The 17,848-nt window shown below is 43.9% G+C and overlaps 24 non-coding genes across 24 annotated transcripts; all 24 read left to right on the top strand.

The window, feature by feature from the left end:
• The first annotated feature begins 607 nt into the window (after positions 1–607).
• TRNAQ-UUG (transfer RNA glutamine (anticodon UUG)) lies at positions 608–679 on the top strand. Its single transcript has one exon. It is a non-coding gene; the product is annotated as a tRNA-Gln (tRNA).
• A 380-nt stretch (positions 680–1,059) lies between these two features.
• Positions 1,060–1,131, top strand: TRNAQ-UUG (transfer RNA glutamine (anticodon UUG)). Its single transcript has one exon. It is a non-coding gene; the product is annotated as a tRNA-Gln (tRNA).
• A 902-nt stretch (positions 1,132–2,033) lies between these two features.
• Positions 2,034–2,105, top strand: TRNAQ-UUG (transfer RNA glutamine (anticodon UUG)). The gene has a single exon. It is a non-coding gene; the product is annotated as a tRNA-Gln (tRNA).
• A 380-nt stretch (positions 2,106–2,485) lies between these two features.
• TRNAQ-UUG (transfer RNA glutamine (anticodon UUG)) lies at positions 2,486–2,557 on the top strand. The gene has a single exon. It is a non-coding gene; the product is annotated as a tRNA-Gln (tRNA).
• A 1,354-nt stretch (positions 2,558–3,911) lies between these two features.
• Positions 3,912–3,983, top strand: TRNAQ-UUG (transfer RNA glutamine (anticodon UUG)). Its single transcript has one exon. It is a non-coding gene; the product is annotated as a tRNA-Gln (tRNA).
• A 380-nt stretch (positions 3,984–4,363) lies between these two features.
• On the top strand, positions 4,364–4,435 carry TRNAQ-UUG (transfer RNA glutamine (anticodon UUG)). Its single transcript has one exon. It is a non-coding gene; the product is annotated as a tRNA-Gln (tRNA).
• A 903-nt stretch (positions 4,436–5,338) lies between these two features.
• TRNAQ-UUG (transfer RNA glutamine (anticodon UUG)) lies at positions 5,339–5,410 on the top strand. Its single transcript has one exon. It is a non-coding gene; the product is annotated as a tRNA-Gln (tRNA).
• A 902-nt stretch (positions 5,411–6,312) lies between these two features.
• Positions 6,313–6,384, top strand: TRNAQ-UUG (transfer RNA glutamine (anticodon UUG)). The gene has a single exon. It is a non-coding gene; the product is annotated as a tRNA-Gln (tRNA).
• A 380-nt stretch (positions 6,385–6,764) lies between these two features.
• TRNAQ-UUG (transfer RNA glutamine (anticodon UUG)) lies at positions 6,765–6,836 on the top strand. The gene has a single exon. It is a non-coding gene; the product is annotated as a tRNA-Gln (tRNA).
• Positions 6,837–7,738: 902 nt separating this feature from the next.
• On the top strand, positions 7,739–7,810 carry TRNAQ-UUG (transfer RNA glutamine (anticodon UUG)). Its single transcript has one exon. It is a non-coding gene; the product is annotated as a tRNA-Gln (tRNA).
• A 380-nt stretch (positions 7,811–8,190) lies between these two features.
• On the top strand, positions 8,191–8,262 carry TRNAQ-UUG (transfer RNA glutamine (anticodon UUG)). The gene has a single exon. It is a non-coding gene; the product is annotated as a tRNA-Gln (tRNA).
• A 902-nt stretch (positions 8,263–9,164) lies between these two features.
• TRNAQ-UUG (transfer RNA glutamine (anticodon UUG)) lies at positions 9,165–9,236 on the top strand. The gene has a single exon. It is a non-coding gene; the product is annotated as a tRNA-Gln (tRNA).
• A 380-nt stretch (positions 9,237–9,616) lies between these two features.
• TRNAQ-UUG (transfer RNA glutamine (anticodon UUG)) lies at positions 9,617–9,688 on the top strand. The gene has a single exon. It is a non-coding gene; the product is annotated as a tRNA-Gln (tRNA).
• Positions 9,689–10,590: 902 nt separating this feature from the next.
• TRNAQ-UUG (transfer RNA glutamine (anticodon UUG)) lies at positions 10,591–10,662 on the top strand. Its single transcript has one exon. It is a non-coding gene; the product is annotated as a tRNA-Gln (tRNA).
• A 380-nt stretch (positions 10,663–11,042) lies between these two features.
• On the top strand, positions 11,043–11,114 carry TRNAQ-UUG (transfer RNA glutamine (anticodon UUG)). Its single transcript has one exon. It is a non-coding gene; the product is annotated as a tRNA-Gln (tRNA).
• A 902-nt stretch (positions 11,115–12,016) lies between these two features.
• Positions 12,017–12,088, top strand: TRNAQ-UUG (transfer RNA glutamine (anticodon UUG)). The gene has a single exon. It is a non-coding gene; the product is annotated as a tRNA-Gln (tRNA).
• Positions 12,089–12,468: 380 nt separating this feature from the next.
• TRNAQ-UUG (transfer RNA glutamine (anticodon UUG)) lies at positions 12,469–12,540 on the top strand. Its single transcript has one exon. It is a non-coding gene; the product is annotated as a tRNA-Gln (tRNA).
• A 902-nt stretch (positions 12,541–13,442) lies between these two features.
• TRNAQ-UUG (transfer RNA glutamine (anticodon UUG)) lies at positions 13,443–13,514 on the top strand. The gene has a single exon. It is a non-coding gene; the product is annotated as a tRNA-Gln (tRNA).
• Positions 13,515–13,894: 380 nt separating this feature from the next.
• On the top strand, positions 13,895–13,966 carry TRNAQ-UUG (transfer RNA glutamine (anticodon UUG)). Its single transcript has one exon. It is a non-coding gene; the product is annotated as a tRNA-Gln (tRNA).
• A 902-nt stretch (positions 13,967–14,868) lies between these two features.
• Positions 14,869–14,940, top strand: TRNAQ-UUG (transfer RNA glutamine (anticodon UUG)). Its single transcript has one exon. It is a non-coding gene; the product is annotated as a tRNA-Gln (tRNA).
• Positions 14,941–15,320: 380 nt separating this feature from the next.
• Positions 15,321–15,392, top strand: TRNAQ-UUG (transfer RNA glutamine (anticodon UUG)). Its single transcript has one exon. It is a non-coding gene; the product is annotated as a tRNA-Gln (tRNA).
• Positions 15,393–16,294: 902 nt separating this feature from the next.
• On the top strand, positions 16,295–16,366 carry TRNAQ-UUG (transfer RNA glutamine (anticodon UUG)). The gene has a single exon. It is a non-coding gene; the product is annotated as a tRNA-Gln (tRNA).
• Positions 16,367–16,746: 380 nt separating this feature from the next.
• Positions 16,747–16,818, top strand: TRNAQ-UUG (transfer RNA glutamine (anticodon UUG)). Its single transcript has one exon. It is a non-coding gene; the product is annotated as a tRNA-Gln (tRNA).
• Positions 16,819–17,721: 903 nt separating this feature from the next.
• Positions 17,722–17,793, top strand: TRNAQ-UUG (transfer RNA glutamine (anticodon UUG)). The gene has a single exon. It is a non-coding gene; the product is annotated as a tRNA-Gln (tRNA).
• The last annotated feature ends 55 nt before the right edge of the window (positions 17,794–17,848 follow it).

Genomic DNA, 17,848 nt, shown 5'->3' with positions numbered 1-17,848 from the left:
TTCCTCTCAACTCCATCTTTGTCAAAGTTTTCTGTCCAAAGACAAGTTTTCAAGTTCAGAGGATATGGATGCTTCACGCCACCTGTGGAATTTAACACTGGTGTATCTATTTCTCCCAGTTTCTTGCATCTTCAAAGTTCTCAACAGGCCTCATCTCTACTCTTCCACAGTGATTGCCAGCATCCCATTTTGGCCCCAAAGGCCTTGATTTCCTGTTCTCCCATTACTCACTCCAGAAACTCCAATTATGCTTGCACCATCTCTAGACCTCCTCCATCATAAACAGTTTCTGAACTCTTGTCCTGCAAAGAATACATCTGCGGGCCAGCAGTTTTGAAAGGCGTAGGCCAGCGAGCCCAGTGTGCTAATCACAGATCATTTGTTCTCTCCTAAAGCCCACCACCAGGCAAACTTGCAGCAGATACATTAGTTTTGCCTTGGAGAGGTCTTTTTGACCTTTTCTCTCCCCCTGGTATGCAACATGTTCTGGAGTTGGTCTCAGGTTAAGTTCTTTTAAGATTCAATTTTAATGGAGTTAAAGGGATAGGGGGCTTAACCTAAGGACATATGTATACAGCAAAATAGAGAGCAGTTGAGCATGCCCAAGGGTTCCATGGTGTAATGGTTAGCACTCTGGACTTTGAATCCAGTGATCCGAGATCAAATCTCGGTGGAACCTTCATCAGAGTCTCATTGCAGATTTCATCTTGGAATTTCAATTTGTTTCTTACGGCCACAAAGGCCAGTGACAGCAGAAGTTGTTGCTAACGTGGCTGGTTGTGAAAATAGTGAGCGTAGCCAGCCACCCAGATGTGCTAATCACAGATCATTTGTTATCTCCTAAAGGCCACTACCAGGCAAACCTGCAGCAGATACATTAGTTTTGACTTGGAGAGGTCTTTTTGACCTTTTCTCTCCCCCTGGTATGCAACATGTTCTGGAGTTGGTCTCAGGTTAAGTTCTTTTAAGATTCAAATGTAATGGAGTTAAAGGGATAGGGGGCTTAACCTACGGACATATGTATCCAGCAAAATAGAGAGCAGTTGAGCATGCCCCAAGGGTTCCATGGTGTAATGGTTAGCACTCTGGACTTTGAATCCAGCGATCCGAGTTCGAATCTCGGTGGGACCTTCTTTAGAGGCTCATTGCAGATTTCATCTTGGAATTTCAATTTGTGTCTTACGGCTACAAAGGCCAATGACAGCAGAAGTTGTTGCTAATGTGGCTAGTTGTGAAAATTGTGAGCGTAGCCAGCTGCCCAGGTCCAGCCAATTGCCAAAGCATACTGATGACACAGAGAGCTGTATTTAAAAAGAATATCTGCAACCCTAAGTACTTTTACCAGGAACAGGAGGAAGAAGCTAAGTTGTCTTTTTTGCTCAGATTTAGCAAAACATGACAATTAGGGAAATTCATCTTCTAGCCATTCCTCTCAACTCCATCTTTGTCAAAGTTTTCTGTCCAAAGACAAGTTTTCAAGTTCAGAGGATATGGATGCTTCACGCCACCTGTGGAATTTAACACTGGTGTATCTATTTCTCCCAGTTTCTTGCATCTTCAAAGTTCTCAACAGGCCTCATCTCTACTCTTCCACAGTGATTGCCAGCATCCCATTTTGGCCCCAAAGGCCTTGATTTCCTGTTCTCCCATTACTCACTCCAGAAACTCCAATTATGCTTGCACCATCTCTAGACCTCCTCCATCATAAACAGTTCCTGAACTCTTGTCCTGCAAAGAATACATCTGCGGGCCAGCAGTTTTGAAAGGCGTAGGCCAGCGAGCCCAGTGTGCTAATCACAGATCATTTGTTCTCTCCTAAAGCCCACCACCAGGCAAACTTGCAGCAGATACATTAGTTTTGCCTTGGAGAGGTCTTTTTGACCTTTTCTCTCCCCCTGGTATGCAACATGTTCTGGAGTTGGTCTCAGGTTAAGTTCTTTTAAGATTCAATTTTAATGGAGTTAAAGGGATAGGGGGCTTAACCTAAGGACATATGTATACAGCAAAATAGAGAGCAGTTGAGCATGCCCAAGGGTTCCATGGTGTAATGGTTAGCACTCTGGACTTTGAATCCAGTGATCCGAGATCAAATCTCGGTGGAACCTTCATCAGAGTCTCATTGCAGATTTCATCTTGGAATTTCAATTTGTTTCTTACGGCCACAAAGGCCAGTGACAGCAGAAGTTGTTGCTAACGTGGCTGGTTGTGAAAATAGTGAGCGTAGCCAGCCACCCAGATGTGCTAATCACAGATCATTTGTTATCTCCTAAAGGCCACTACCAGGCAAACCTGCAGCAGATACATTAGTTTTGACTTGGAGAGGTCTTTTTGACCTTTTCTCTCCCCCTGGTATGCAACATGTTCTGGAGTTGGTCTCAGGTTAAGTTCTTTTAAGATTCAAATGTAATGGAGTTAAAGGGATAGGGGGCTTAACCTACGGACATATGTATCCAGCAAAATAGAGAGCAGTTGAGCATGCCCCAAGGGTTCCATGGTGTAATGGTTAGCACTCTGGACTTTGAATCCAGCGATCCGAGTTCGAATCTCGGTGGGACCTTCTTTAGAGGCTCATTGCAGATTTCATCTTGGAATTTCAATTTGTGTCTTACGGCTACAAAGGCCAATGACAGCAGAAGTTGTTGCTAATGTGGCTAGTTGTGAAAATTGTGAGCGTAGCCAGCTGCCCAGGTCCAGCCAATTGCCAAAGCATACTGATGACACAGAGAGCTGTATTTAAAAAGAATATCTGCAACCCTAAGTACTTTTACCAGGAACAGGAGGAAGAAGCTAAGTTGTCTTTTTTGCTCAGATTTAGCAAAACATGACAATTAGGGAAATTCATCTTCTAGCCATTCCTCTCAACTCCATCTTTGTCAAAGTTTTCTGTCCAAAGACAAGTTTTCAAGTTCAGAGGATATGGATGCTTCACGCCACCTGTGGAATTTAACACTGGTGTATCTATTTCTCCCAGTTTCTTGCATCTTCAAAGTTCTCAACAGGCCTCATCTCTACTCTTCCACAGTGATTGCCAGCATCCCATTTTGGCCCCAAAGGCCTTGATTTCCTGTTCTCCCATTACTCACTCCAGAAACTCCAATTATGCTTGCACCATCTCTGGACCTCCTCCATCATAAACAGTTCCTGAACACTTGTCCTGCAAAGAATACATCTGCGGGCCAGCAGTTTTGAAAGGCGTAGGCCAGCGAGCCCAGTGTGCTAATCACAGATCATTTGTTCTCTCCTAAAGCCCACCACCAGGCAAACTTGCAGCAGATACATTAGTTTTGCCTTGGAGAGGTCTTTTTGACCTTTTCTCTCCCCCTGGTATGCAACATGTTCTGGAGTTGGTCTCAGGTTAAGTTCTTTTAAGATTCAATTTTAATGGAGTTAAAGGGATAGGGGGGCTTAACCTACGGACATATGTATACAGCAAAATAGAGAGCAGTTGAGCATGCCCAAGGGTTCCATGGTGTAATGGTTAGCACTCTGGACTTTGAATACAGTGATCCGAGATCAAATCTCGGTGGAACCTTCATCAGAGTCTCATTGCAGATTTCATCTTGGAATTTCAATTTGTTTCTTACGGCCACAAAGGCCAGTGACAGCAGAAGTTGTTGCTAACGTGGCTGGTTGTGAAAATAGTGAGCGTAGCCAGCCACCCAGATGTGCTAATCACAGATCATTTGTTATCTCCTAAAGGCCACTACCAGGCAAACCTGCAGCAGATACATTAGTTTTGACTTGGAGAGGTCTTTTTGACCTTTTCTCTCCCCCTGGTATGCAACATGTTCTGGAGTTGGTCTCAGGTTAAGTTCTTTTAAGATTCAATTTTAATGGAGTTAAAGGGATAGGGGGCTTAACCTACGGACATATGTATACAGCAAAATAGAGAGCAGTTGAGCATGCCCAAGGGTTCCATGGTGTAATGGTTAGCACTCTGGACTTTGAATCCAGCGATCTGAGTTCGAATCTCGGTGGGACCTTCCTTAGAGGCTCATTGCAGATTTCATCTTGGAATTTCAATTTGTGTCTTACGGCCACAAAGGCCAGTGACAGCAGAAGTTGTTGCTAACGTGGCTGGTTGTGAAAATAGTGAGCGTAGCCAGCCACCCAGATGTGCTAATCACAGATCATTTGTTATCTCCTAAAGGCCACTACCAGGCAAACCTGCAGCAGATACATTAGTTTTGCCTTGGAGAGGTCTTTTTGACCTTTTCTCTCCCCCTGGTATGCAACATGTTCTGGAGTTGGTCTCAGGTTAAGTTCTTTTAAGATTCAAATGTAATGGAGTTAAAGGGATAGGGGGCTTAACCTACGGACATATGTATCCAGCAAAATAGAGAGCAGTTGAGCATGCCCCAAGGGTTCCATGGTGTAATGGTTAGCACTCTGGACTTTGAATCCAGCGATCTGAGTTCGAATCTCGGTGGGACCTTCTTTAGAGGCTCATTGCAGATTTCATCTTGGAATTTCAATTTGTGTCTTACGGCTACAAAGGCCAATGACAGCAGAAGTTGTTGCTAATGTGGCTAGTTGTGAAAATTGTGAGCGTAGCCAGCTGCCCAGGTCCAGCCAATTGCCAAAGCATACTGATGACACAGAGAGCTGTATTTAAAAAGAATATCTGCAACCCTAAGTACTTTTACCAGGAACAGGAGGAAGAAGCTAAGTTGTCTTTTTTGCTCAGATTTAGCAAAACATGACAATTAGGGAAATTCATCTTCTAGCCATTCCTCTCAACTCCATCTTTGTCAAAGTTTTCTGTCCAAAGACAAGTTTTCAAGTTCAGAGGATATGGATGCTTCACGCCACCTGTGGAATTTAACACTGGTGTATCTATTTCTCCCAGTTTCTTGCATCTTCAAAGTTCTCAACAGGCCTCATCTCTACTCTTCCACAGTGATTGCCAGCATCCCATTTTGGCCCCAAAGGCCTTGATTTCCTGTTCTCCCATTACTCACTCCAGAAACTCCAATTATGCTTGCACCATCTCTAGACCTCCTCCATCATAAACAGTTCCTGAACTCTTGTCCTGCAAAGAATACATCTGCGGGCCAGCAGTTTTGAAAGGCGTAGGACAGCGAGCCCAGTGTGCTAATCACAGATCATTTGTTCTCTCCTAAAGCCCACCACCAGGCAAACTTGCAGCAGATACATTAGTTTTGCCTTGGAGAGGTCTTTTTGACCTTTTCTCTCCCCCTGGTATGCAACATGTTCTGGAGTTGGTATCAGGTTAAGTTCTTTTAAGATTCAATTTTAATGGAGTTAAAGGGATAGGGGGCTTAACCTACGGACATATGTATCCAGCAAAATAGAGAGCAGTTGAGCATGCCCCAAGGGTTCCATGGTGTAATGGTTAGCACTCTGGACTTTGAATCCAGTGATCCGAGTTCGAATCTCGGTGGGACCTTCTTTAGAGGCTCATTGCAGATTTCATCTTGGAATTTCAATTTGTGTCTTACGGCTACAAAGGCCAATGACAGCAGAAGTTGTTGCTAATGTGGCTAGTTGTGAAAATTGTGAGCGTAGCCAGCTGCCCAGGTCCAGCCAATTGCCAAAGCATACTGATGACACAGAGAGCTGTATTTAAAAAGAATATCTGCAACCCTAAGTACTTTTACCAGGAACAGGAGGAAGAAGCTAAGTTGTCTTTTTTGCTCAGATTTAGCAAAACATGACAATTAGGGAAATTCATCTTCTAGCCATTCCTCTCAACTCCATCTTTGTCAAAGTTTTCTGTCCAAAGACAAGTTTTCAAGTTCAGAGGATATGGATGCTTCACGCCACCTGTGGAATTTAACACTGGTGTATCTATTTCTCCCAGTTTCTTGCATCTTCAAAGTTCTCAACAGGCCTCATCTCTACTCTTCCACAGTGATTGCCAGCATCCCATTTTGGCCCCAAAGGCCTTGATTTCCTGTTCTCCCATTACTCACTCCAGAAACTCCAATTATGCTTGCACCATCTCTAGACCTCCTCCATCATAAACAGTTCCTGAACTCTTGTCCTGCAAAGAATACATCTGCGGGCCAGCAGTTTTGAAAGGCGTAGGCCAGCGAGCCCAGTGTGCTAATCACAGATCATTTGTTCTCTCCTAAAGCCCACCACCAGGCAAACTTGCAGCAGATACATTAGTTTTGCCTTGGAGAGGTCTTTTTGACCTTTTCTCTCCCCCTGGTATGCAACATGTTCTGGAGTTGGTCTCAGGTTAAGTTCTTTTAAGATTCAATTTTAATGGAGTTAAAGGGATAGGGGGCTTAACCTACGGACATATGTATACAGCAAAATAGAGAGCAGTTGAGCATGCCCAAGGGTTCCATGGTGTAATGGTTAGCACTCTGGACTTTGAATCCAGTGATCCGAGATCAAATCTCGGTGGAACCTTCATCAGAGTCTCATTGCAGATTTCATCTTGGAATTTCAATTTGTTTCTTACGGCCACAAAGGCCAGTGACAGCAGAAGTTGTTGCTAACGTGGCTGGTTGTGAAAATAGTGAGCGTAGCCAGCCACCCAGATGTGCTAATCACAGATCATTTGTTATCTCCTAAAGGCCACTACCAGGCAAACCTGCAGCAGATACATTAGTTTTGACTTGGAGAGGTCTTTTTGACCTTTTCTCTCCCCCTGGTATGCAACATGTTCTGGAGTTGGTCTCAGGTTAAGTTCTTTTAAGATTCAAATGTAATGGAGTTAAAGGGATAGGGGGCTTAACCTACGGACATATGTATCCAGCAAAACAGAGAGCAGTTGAGCATGCCCCAAGGGTTCCTTGGTGTAATGGTTAGCACTCTGGACTTTGAATCCAGCGATCCGAGTTCGAATCTCGGTGGGACCTTCTTTAGAGGCTCATTGCAGATTTCATCTTGGAATTTCAATTTGTGTCTTACGGCTACAAAGGCCAATGACAGCAGAAGTTGTTGCTAATGTGGCTAGTTGTGAAAATTGTGAGCGTAGCCAGCTGCCCAGGTCCAGCCAATTGCCAAAGCATACTGATGACACAGAGAGCTGTATTTAAAAAGAATATCTGCAACCCTAAGTACTTTTACCAGGAACAGGAGGAAGAAGCTAAGTTGTCTTTTTTGCTCAGATTTAGCAAAACATGACAATTAGGGAAATTCATCTTCTAGCCATTCCTCTCAACTCCATCTTTGTCAAAGTTTTCTGTCCAAAGACAAGTTTTCAAGTTCAGAGGATATGGATGCTTCACGCCACCTGTGGAATTTAACACTGGTGTATCTATTTCTCCCAGTTTCTTGCATCTTCAAAGTTCTCAACAGGCCTCATCTCTACTCTTCCACAGTGATTGCCAGCATCCCATTTTGGCCCCAAAGGCCTTGATTTCCTGTTCTCCCATTACTCACTCCAGAAACTCCAATTATGCTTGCACCATCTCTAGACCTCCTCCATCATAAACAGTTTCTGAACTCTTGTCCTGCAAAGAATACATCTGCGGGCCAGCAGTTTTGAAAGGCGTAGGCCAGCGAGCCCAGTGTGCTAATCACAGATCATTTGTTCTCTCCTAAAGCCCACCACCAGGCAAACTTGCAGCAGATACATTAGTTTTGCCTTGGAGAGGTCTTTTTGACCTTTTCTCTCCCCCTGGTATGCAACATGTTCTGGAGTTGGTCTCAGGTTAAGTTCTTTTAAGATTCAATTTTAATGGAGTTAAAGGGATAGGGGGCTTAACCTACGGACATCTGTATACAGCAAAATAGAGAGCAGTTGAGCATGCCCAAGGGTTCTATGGTGTAATGGTTAGCACTCTGGACTTTGAATCCAGTGATCCGAGATCAAATCTCGGTGGAACCTTCATCAGAGTCTCATTGCAGATTTCATCTTGGAATTTCAATTTGTTTCTTACGGCCACAAAGGCCAGTGACAGCAGAAGTTGTTGCTAACGTGGCTGGTTGTGAAAATAGTGAGCGTAGCCAGCCACCCAGATGTGCTAATCACAGATCATTTGTTATCTCCTAAAGGCCACTACCAGGCAAACCTGCAGCAGATACATTAGTTTTGACTTGGAGAGGTCTTTTTGACCTTTTCTCTCCCCCTGGTATGCAACATGTTCTGGAGTTGGTCTCAGGTTAAGTTCTTTTAAGATTCAAATGTAATGGAGTTAAAGGGATAGGGGGCTTAACCTACGGACATATGTATCCAGCAAAATAGAGAGCAGTTGAGCATGCCCCAAGGGTTCCTTGGTGTAATGGTTAGCACTCTGGACTTTGAATCCAGCGATCCGAGTTCGAATCTCGGTGGGACCTTCTTTAGAGGCTCATTGCAGATTTCATCTTGGAATTTCAATTTGTGTCTTACGGCTACAAAGGCCAATGACAGCAGAAGTTGTTGCTAATGTGGCTAGTTGTGAAAATTGTGAGCGTAGCCAGCTGCCCAGGTCCAGCCAATTGCCAAAGCATACTGATGACACAGAGAGCTGTATTTAAAAAGAATATCTGCAACCCTAAGTACTTTTACCAGGAACAGGAGGAAGAAGCTAAGTTGTCTTTTTTGCTCAGATTTAGCAAAACATGACAATTAGGGAAATTCATCTTCTAGCCATTCCTCTCAACTACATCTTTGTCAAAGTTTTCTGTCCAAAGACAAGTTTTCAAGTTCAGAGGATATGGATGCTTCACGCCACCTGTGGAATTTAACACTGGTGTATCTATTTCTCCCAGTTTCTTGCATCTTCAAAGTTCTCAACAGGCCTCATCTCTACTCTTCCACAGTGATTGCCAGCATCCCATTTTGGCCCCAAAGGCCTTGATTTCCTGTTCTCCCATTACTCACTCCAGAAACTCCAATTATGCTTGCACCATCTCTAGACCTCCTCCATCATAAACAGTTTCTGAACTCTTGTCCTGCAAAGAATACATCTGCGGGCCAGCAGTTTTGAAAGGCGTAGGCCAGCGAGCCCAGTGTGCTAATCACAGATCATTTGTTCTCTCCTAAAGCCCACCACCAGGCAAACTTGCAGCAGATACATTAGTTTTGCCTTGGAGAGGTCTTTTTGACCTTTTCTCTCCCCCTGGTATGCAACATGTTCTGGAGTTGGTCTCAGGTTAAGTTCTTTTAAGATTCAATTTTAATGGAGTTAAAGGGATAGGGGGCTTAACCTACGGACATCTGTATACAGCAAAATAGAGAGCAGTTGAGCATGCCCAAGGGTTCTATGGTGTAATGGTTAGCACTCTGGACTTTGAATCCAGTGATCCGAGATCAAATCTCGGTGGAACCTTCATCAGAGTCTCATTGCAGATTTCATCTTGGAATTTCAATTTGTTTCTTACGGCCACAAAGGCCAGTGACAGCAGAAGTTGTTGCTAACGTGGCTGGTTGTGAAAATAGTGAGCGTAGCCAGCCACCCAGATGTGCTAATCACAGATCATTTGTTATCTCCTAAAGGCCACTACCAGGCAAACCTGCAGCAGATACATTAGTTTTGACTTGGAGAGGTCTTTTTGACCTTTTCTCTCCCCCTGGTATGCAACATGTTCTGGAGTTGGTCTCAGGTTAAGTTCTTTTAAGATTCAAATGTAATGGAGTTAAAGGGATAGGGGGCTTAACCTACGGACAAATGTATCCAGCAAAATAGAGAGCAGTTGAGCATGCCCCAAGGGTTCCATGGTGTAATGGTTAGCACTCTGGACTTTGAATCCAGCGATCCGAGTTCGAATCTCGGTGGGACCTTCTTTAGAGGCTCATTGCAGATTTCATCTTGGAATTTCAATTTGTGTCTTACGGCTACAAAGGCCAATGACAGCAGAAGTTGTTGCTAATGTGGCTAGTTGTGAAAATTGTGAGCGTAGCCAGCTGCCCAGGTCCAGCCAATTGCCAAAGCATACTGATGACACAGAGAGCTGTATTTAAAAAGAATATCTGCAACCCTAAGTACTTTTACCAGGAACAGGAGGAAGAAGCTAAGTTGTCTTTTTTGCTCAGATTTAGCAAAACATGACAATTAGGGAAATTCATCTTCTAGCCATTCCTCTCAACTCCATCTTTGTCAAAGTTTTCTGTCCAAAGACAAGTTTTCAAGTTCAGAGGATATGGATGCTTCACGCCACCTGTGGAATTTAACACTGGTGTATCTATTTCTCCCAGTTTCTTGCATCTTCAAAGTTCTCAACAGGCCTCATCTCTACTCTTCCACAGTGATTGCCAGCATCCCATTTTGGCCCCAAAGGCCTTGATTTCCTGTTCTCCCATTACTCACTCCAGAAACTCCAATTATGCTTGCACCATCTCTAGACCTCCTCCATCATAAACAGTTCCTGAACTCTTGTCCTGCAAAGAATACATCTGCGGGCCAGCAGTTTTGAAAGGCGTAGGCCAGCGAGCCCAGTGTGCTAATCACAGATCATTTGTTCTCTCCTAAAGCCCACCACCAGGCAAACTTGCAGCAGATACATTAGTTTTGCCTTGGAGAGGTCTTTTTGACCTTTTCTCTCCCCCTGGTATGCAACATGTTCTGGAGTTGGTCTCAGGTTAAGTTCTTTTAAGATTCAATTTTAATGGAGTTAAAGGGATAGGGGGCTTAACCTACGGACATCTGTATACAGCAAAATAGAGAGCAGTTGAGCATGCCCAAGGGTTCCATGGTGTAATGGTTAGCACTCTGGACTTTGAATCCAGTGATCCGAGATCAAATCTCGGTGGAACCTTCATCAGAGTCTCATTGCAGATTTCATCTTGGAATTTCAATTTGTTTCTTACGGCCACAAAGGCCAGTGACAGCAGAAGTTGTTGCTAACGTGGCTGGTTGTGAAAATAGTGAGCGTAGCCAGCCACCCAGATGTGCTAATCACAGATCATTTGTTATCTCCTAAAGGCCACTACCAGGCAAACCTGCAGCAGATACATTAGTTTTGACTTGGAGAGGTCTTTTTGACCTTTTCTCTCCCCCTGGTATGCAACATGTTCTGGAGTTGGTCTCAGGTTAAGTTCTTTTAAGATTCAAATGTAATGGAGTTAAAGGGATAGGGGGCTTAACCTACGGACATATGTATCCAGCAAAATAGAGAGCAGTTGAGCATGCCCCAAGGGTTCCATGGTGTAATGGTTAGCACTCTGGACTTTGAATCCAGCGATCCGAGTTCGAATCTCGGTGGGACCTTCTTTAGAGGCTCATTGCAGATTTCATCTTGGAATTTCAATTTGTGTCTTACGGCTACAAAGGCCAATGACAGCAGAAGTTGTTGCTAATGTGGCTAGTTGTGAAAATTGTGAGCGTAGCCAGCTGCCCAGGTCCAGCCAATTGCCAAAGCATACTGATGACACAGAGAGCTGTATTTAAAAAGAATATCTGCAACCCTAAGTACTTTTACCAGGAACAGGAGGAAGAAGCTAAGTTGTCTTTTTTGCTCAGATTTAGCAAAACATGACAATTAGGGAAATTCATCTTCTAGCCATTCCTCTCAACTCCATCTTTGTCAAAGTTTTCTGTTCAAAGACAAGTTTTCAAGTTCAGAGGATATGGATGCTTCACGCCACCTGTGGAATTTAACACTGGTGTATCTATTTCTCCCAGTTTCTTGCATCTTCAAAGTTCTCAACAGGCCTCATCTCTACTCTTCCACAGTGATTGCCAGCATCCCATTTTGGCCCCAAAGGCCTTGATTTCCTGTTCTCCCATTACTCACTCCAGAAACTCCAATTATGCTTGCACCATCTCTAGACCTCCTCCATCATAAACAGTTTCTGAACTCTTGTCCTGCAAAGAATACATCTGCGGGCCAGCAGTTTTGAAAGGCGTAGGCCAGCGAGCCCAGTGTGCTAATCACAGATCATTTGTTCTCTCCTAAAGCCCACCACCAGGCAAACTTGCAGCAGATACATTAGTTTTGCCTTGGAGAGGTCTTTTTGACCTTTTCTCTCCCCCTGGTATGCAACATGTTCTGGAGTTGGTCTCAGGTTAAGTTCTTTTAAGATTCAATTTTAATGGAGTTAAAGGGATAGGGGGCTTAACCTACGGACATATGTATACAGCAAAATAGAGAGCAGTTGAGCATGCCCAAGGGTTCCATGGTGTAATGGTTAGCACTCTGGACTTTGAATCCAGTGATCCGAGATCAAATCTCGGTGGAACCTTCATCAGAGTCTCATTGCAGATTTCATCTTGGAATTTCAATTTGTTTCTTACGGCCACAAAGGCCAGTGACAGCAGAAGTTGTTGCTAACGTGGCTGGTTGTGAAAATAGTGAGCGTAGCCAGCCACCCAGATGTGCTAATCACAGATCATTTGTTATCTCCTAAAGGCCACTACCAGGCAAACCTGCAGCAGATACATTAGTTTTGACTTGGAGAGGTCTTTTTGACCTTTTCTCTCCCCCTGGTATGCAACATGTTCTGGAGTTGGTCTCAGGTTAAGTTCTTTTAAGATTCAAATGTAATGGAGTTAAAGGGATAGGGGGCTTAACCTACGGACATATGTATCCAGCAAAATAGAGAGCAGTTGAGCATGCCCCAAGGGTTCCATGGTGTAATGGTTAGCACTCTGGACTTTGAATCCAGCGATCCGAGTTCGAATCTCGGTGGGACCTTCTTTAGAGGCTCATTGCAGATTTCATCTTGGAATTTCAATTTGTGTCTTACGGCTACAAAGGCCAATGACAGCAGAAGTTGTTGCTAATGTGGCTAGTTGTGAAAATTGTGAGCGTAGCCAGCTGCCCAGGTCCAGCCAATTGCCAAAGCATACTGATGACACAGAGAGCTGTATTTAAAAAGAATATCTGCAACCCTAAGTACTTTTACCAGGAACAGGAGGAAGAAGCTAAGTTGTCTTTTTTGCTCAGATTTAGCAAAACATGACAATTAGGGAAATTCATCTTCTAGCCATTCCTCTCAACTCCATCTTTGTCAAAGTTTTCTGTCCAAAGACAAGTTTTCAAGTTCAGAGGATATGGATGCTTCACGCCACCTGTGGAATTTAACACTGGTGTATCTATTTCTCCCAGTTTCTTGCATCTTCAAAGTTCTCAACAGGCCTCATCTCTACTCTTCCACAGTGATTGCCAGCATCCCATTTTGGCCCCAAAGGCCTTGATTTCCTGTTCTCCCATTACTCACTCCAGAAACTCCAATTATGCTTGCACCATCTCTAGACCTCCTCCATCATAAACAGTTCCTGAACTCTTGTCCTGCAAAGAATACATCTGCGGGCCAGCAGTTTTGAAAGGCGTAGGCCAGCGAGCCCAGTGTGCTAATCACAGATCATTTGTTATCTCCTAAAGGCCACTACCAGGCAAACCTGCAGCAGATACATTAGTTTTGACTTGGAGAGGTCTTTTTGACCTTTTCTCTCCCCCTGGTATGCAACATGTTCTGGAGTTGGTCTCAGGTTAAGTTCTTTTAAGATTCAATTTTAATGGAGTTAAAGGGATAGGGGGCTTAACCTAAGGACATATGTATACAGCAAAATAGAGAGCAGTTGAGCATGCCCAAGGGTTCCATGGTGTAATGGTTAGCACTCTGGACTTTGAATCCAGTGATCCGAGATCAAATCTCGGTGGAACCTTCATCAGAGTCTCATTGCAGATTTCATCTTGGAATTTCAATTTGTTTCTTACGGCCACAAAGGCCAGTGACAGCAGAAGTTGTTGCTAACGTGGCTGGTTGTGAAAATAGTGAGCGTAGCCAGCCACCCAGATGTGCTAATCACAGATCATTTGTTATCTCCTAAAGGCCACTACCAGGCAAACCTGCAGCAGATACATTAGTTTTGACTTGGAGAGGTCTTTTTGACCTTTTCTCTCCCCCTGGTATGCAACATGTTCTGGAGTTGGTCTCAGGTTAAGTTCTTTTAAGATTCAAATGTAATGGAGTTAAAGGGATAGGGGGCTTAACCTACGGACATATGTATCCAGCAAAATAGAGAGCAGTTGAGCATGCCCCAAGGGTTCCATGGTGTAATGGTTAGCACTCTGGACTTTGAATCCAGCGATCCGAGTTCGAATCTCGGTGGGACCTTCTTTAGAGGCTCATTGCAGATTTCATCTTGGAATTTCAATTTGTGTCTTACGGCTACAAAGGCCAATGACAGCAGAAGTTGTTGCTAATGTGGCTAGTTGTGAAAATTGTGAGCGTAGCCAGCTGCCCAGGTCCAGCCAATTGCCAAAGCATACTGATGACACAGAGAGCTGTATTTAAAAAGAATATCTGCAACCCTAAGTACTTTTACCAGGAACAGGAGGAAGAAGCTAAGTTGTCTTTTTTGCTCAGATTTAGCAAAACATGACAATTAGGGAAATTCATCTTCTAGCCATTCCTCTCAACTCCATCTTTGTCAAAGTTTTCTGTTCAAAGACAAGTTTTCAAGTTCAGAGGATATGGATGCTTCACGCCACCTGTGGAATTTAACACTGGTGTATCTATTTCTCCCAGTTTCTTGCATCTTCAAAGTTCTCAACAGGCCTCATCTCTACTCTTCCACAGTGATTGCCAGCATCCCATTTTGGCCCCAAAGGCCTTGATTTCCTGTTCTCCCATTACTCACTCCAGAAACTCCAATTATGCTTGCACCATCTCTAGACCTCCTCCATCATAAACAGTTTCTGAACTCTTGTCCTGCAAAGAATACATCTGCGGGCCAGCAGTTTTGAAAGGCGTAGGCCAGCGAGCCCAGTGTGCTAATCACAGATCATTTGTTCTCTCCTAAAGCCCACCACCAGGCAAACTTGCAGCAGATACATTAGTTTTGCCTTGGAGAGGTCTTTTTGACCTTTTCTCTCCCCCTGGTATGCAACATGTTCTGGAGTTGGTCTCAGGTTAAGTTCTTTTAAGATTCAATTTTAATGGAGTTAAAGGGATAGGGGGCTTAACCTAAGGACATATGTATACAGAAAAATAGAGAGCAGTTGAGCATGCCCAAGGGTTCCATGGTGTAATGGTTAGCACTCTGGACTTTGAATCCAGTGATCCGAGATCAAATCTCGGTGGAACCTTCATCAGAGTCTCATTGCAGATTTCATCTTGGAATTTCAATTTGTTTCTTACGGCCACAAAGGCCAGTGACAGCAGAAGTTGTTGCTAACGTGGCTGGTTGTGAAAATAGTGAGCGTAGCCAGCCACCCAGATGTGCTAATCACAGATCATTTGTTATCTCCTAAAGGCCACTACCAGGCAAACCTGCAGCAGATACATTAGTTTTGACTTGGAGAGGTCTTTTTGACCTTTTCTCTCCCCCTGGTATGCAACATGTTCTGGAGTTGGTCTCAGGTTAAGTTCTTTTAAGATTCAAATGTAATGGAGTTAAAGGGATAGGGGGCTTAACCTACGGACATATGTATCCAGCAAAATAGAGAGCAGTTGAGCATGCCCCAAGGGTTCCATGGTGTAATGGTTAGCACTCTGGACTTTGAATCCAGCGATCCGAGTTCGAATCTCGGTGGGACCTTCTTTAGAGGCTCATTGCAGATTTCATCTTGGAATTTCAATTTGTGTCTTACGGCTACAAAGGCCAATGACAGCAGAAGTTGTTGCTAATGTGGCTAGTTGTGAAAATTGTGAGCGTAGCCAGCTGCCCAGGTCCAGCCAATTGCCAAAGCATACTGATGACACAGAGAGCTGTATTTAAAAAGAATATCTGCAACCCTAAGTACTTTTACCAGGAACAGGAGGAAGAAGCTAAGTTGTCTTTTTTGCTCAGATTTAGCAAAACATGACAATTAGGGAAATTCATCTTCTAGCCATTCCTCTCAACTCCATCTTTGTCAAAGTTTTCTGTTCAAAGACAAGTTTTCAAGTTCAGAGGATATGGATGCTTCACGCCACCTGTGGAATTTAACACTGGTGTATCTATTTCTCCCAGTTTCTTGCATCTTCAAAGTTCTCAACAGGCCTCATCTCTACTCTTCCACAGTGATTGCCAGCATCCCATTTTGGCCCCAAAGGCCTTGATTTCCTGTTCTCCCATTACTCACTCCAGAAACTCCAATTATGCTTGCACCATCTCTAGACCTCCTCCATCATAAACAGTTTCTGAACTCTTGTCCTGCAAAGAATACATCTGCGGGCCAGCAGTTTTGAAAGGCGTAGGCCAGCGAGCCCAGTGTGCTAATCACAGATCATTTGTTCTCTCCTAAAGCCCACCACCAGGCAAACTTGCAGCAGATACATTAGTTTTGCCTTGGAGAGGTCTTTTTGACCTTTTCTCTCCCCCTGGTATGCAACATGTTCTGGAGTTGGTCTCAGGTTAAGTTCTTTTAAGATTCAATTTTAATGGAGTTAAAGGGATAGGGGGCTTAACCTAATGACATATGTATACAGCAAAATAGAGAGCAGTTGAGCATGCCCAAGGGTTCCATGGTGTAATGGTTAGCACTCTGGACTTTGAATCCAGTGATCCGAGATCAAATCTCGGTGGAACCTTCATCAGAGTCTCATTGCAGATTTCATCTTGGAATTTCAATTTGTTTCTTACGGCCACAAAGGTCAGTGACAGCAGAAGTTGTTGCTAACGTGGCTGGTTGTGAAAATAGTGAGCGTAGCCAGCCACCCAGATGTGCTAATCACAGATCATTTGTTATCTCCTAAAGGCCACTACCAGGCAAACCTGCAGCAGATACATTAGTTTTGCCTTGGAGAGGTCTTTTTGACCTTTTCTCTCCCCCTGGTATGCAACATGTTCTGGAGTTGGTCTCAGGTTAAGTTCTTTTAAGATTCAAATGTAATGGAGTTAAAGGGATAGGGGGCTTAACCTACGGACATATGTATCCAGCAAAATAGAGAGCAGTTGAGCATGCCCCAAGGGTTCCATGGTGTAATGGTTAGCACTCTGGACTTTGAATCCAGCGATCCGAGTTCGAATCTCGGTGGGACCTTCTTTAGAGGCTCATTGCAGATTTCATCTTGGAATTTCAATTTGTGTCTTACGGCTACAAAGGCCAATGACAGCAGAAGTTGTTGCTAATGTGGCTAGTTGTGAAAATTGTGAGCGTAGCCAGCTGCCCAGGTCCAGCCAATTGCCAAAGCATACTGATGACACAGAGAGCTGTATTTAAAAAGAATATCTGCAACCCTAAGTACTTTTACCAGGAACAGGAGGAAGAAGCTAAGTTGTCTTTTTTGCTCAGATTTAGCAAAACATGACAATTAGGGAAATTCATCTTCTAGCCATTCCTCTCAACTCCATCTTTGTCAAAGTTTTCTGTCCAAAGACAAGTTTTCAAGTTCAGAGGATATGGATGCTTCACGCCACCTGTGGAATTTAACACTGGTGTATCTATTTCTCCCAGTTTCTTGCATCTTCAAAGTTCTCAACAGGCCTCATCTCTACTCTTCCACAGTGATTGCCAGCATCCCATTTTGGCCCCAAAGGCCTTGATTTCCTGTTCTCCCATTACTCACTCCAGAAACTCCAATTATGCTTGCACCATCTCTGGACCTCCTCCATCATAAACAGTTCCTGAACACTTGTCCTGCAAAGAATACATCTGCGGGCCAGCAGTTTTGAAAGGCGTAGGCCAGCGAGCCCAGTGTGCTAATCACAGATCATTTGTTCTCTCCTAAAGCCCACCACCAGGCAAACTTGCAGCAGATACATTAGTTTTGCCTTGGAGAGGTCTTTTTGACCTTTTCTCTCCCCCTGGTATGCAACATGTTCTGGAGTTGGTCTCAGGTTAAGTTCTTTTAAGATTCAATTTTAATGGAGTTAAAGGGATAGGGGGGCTTAACCTACGGACATATGTATACAGCAAAATAGAGAGCAGTTGAGCATGCCCAAGGGTTCCATGGTGTAATGGTTAGCACTCTGGACTTTGAATCCAGTGATCCGAGATCAAATCTCGGTGGAACCTTCATCAGAGTCTCATTGCAGATTTCATCTTGGAATTTCAATTTGTTTCTTACGGC

The sequence above is a fragment of the Lithobates pipiens genome, unplaced genomic scaffold (assembly GCF_037356315.1).
Source record: "Lithobates pipiens isolate NorthernLeopardFrog02 unplaced genomic scaffold, aLitPip1_a1.2 Scaffold_18, whole genome shotgun sequence".
NCBI lineage: Eukaryota > Metazoa > Chordata > Amphibia > Anura > Ranidae > Lithobates > Lithobates pipiens.
Note: the sequence above shows the minus strand (reverse complement) of the source record. Positions and strands in the feature narration are given on the sequence as shown.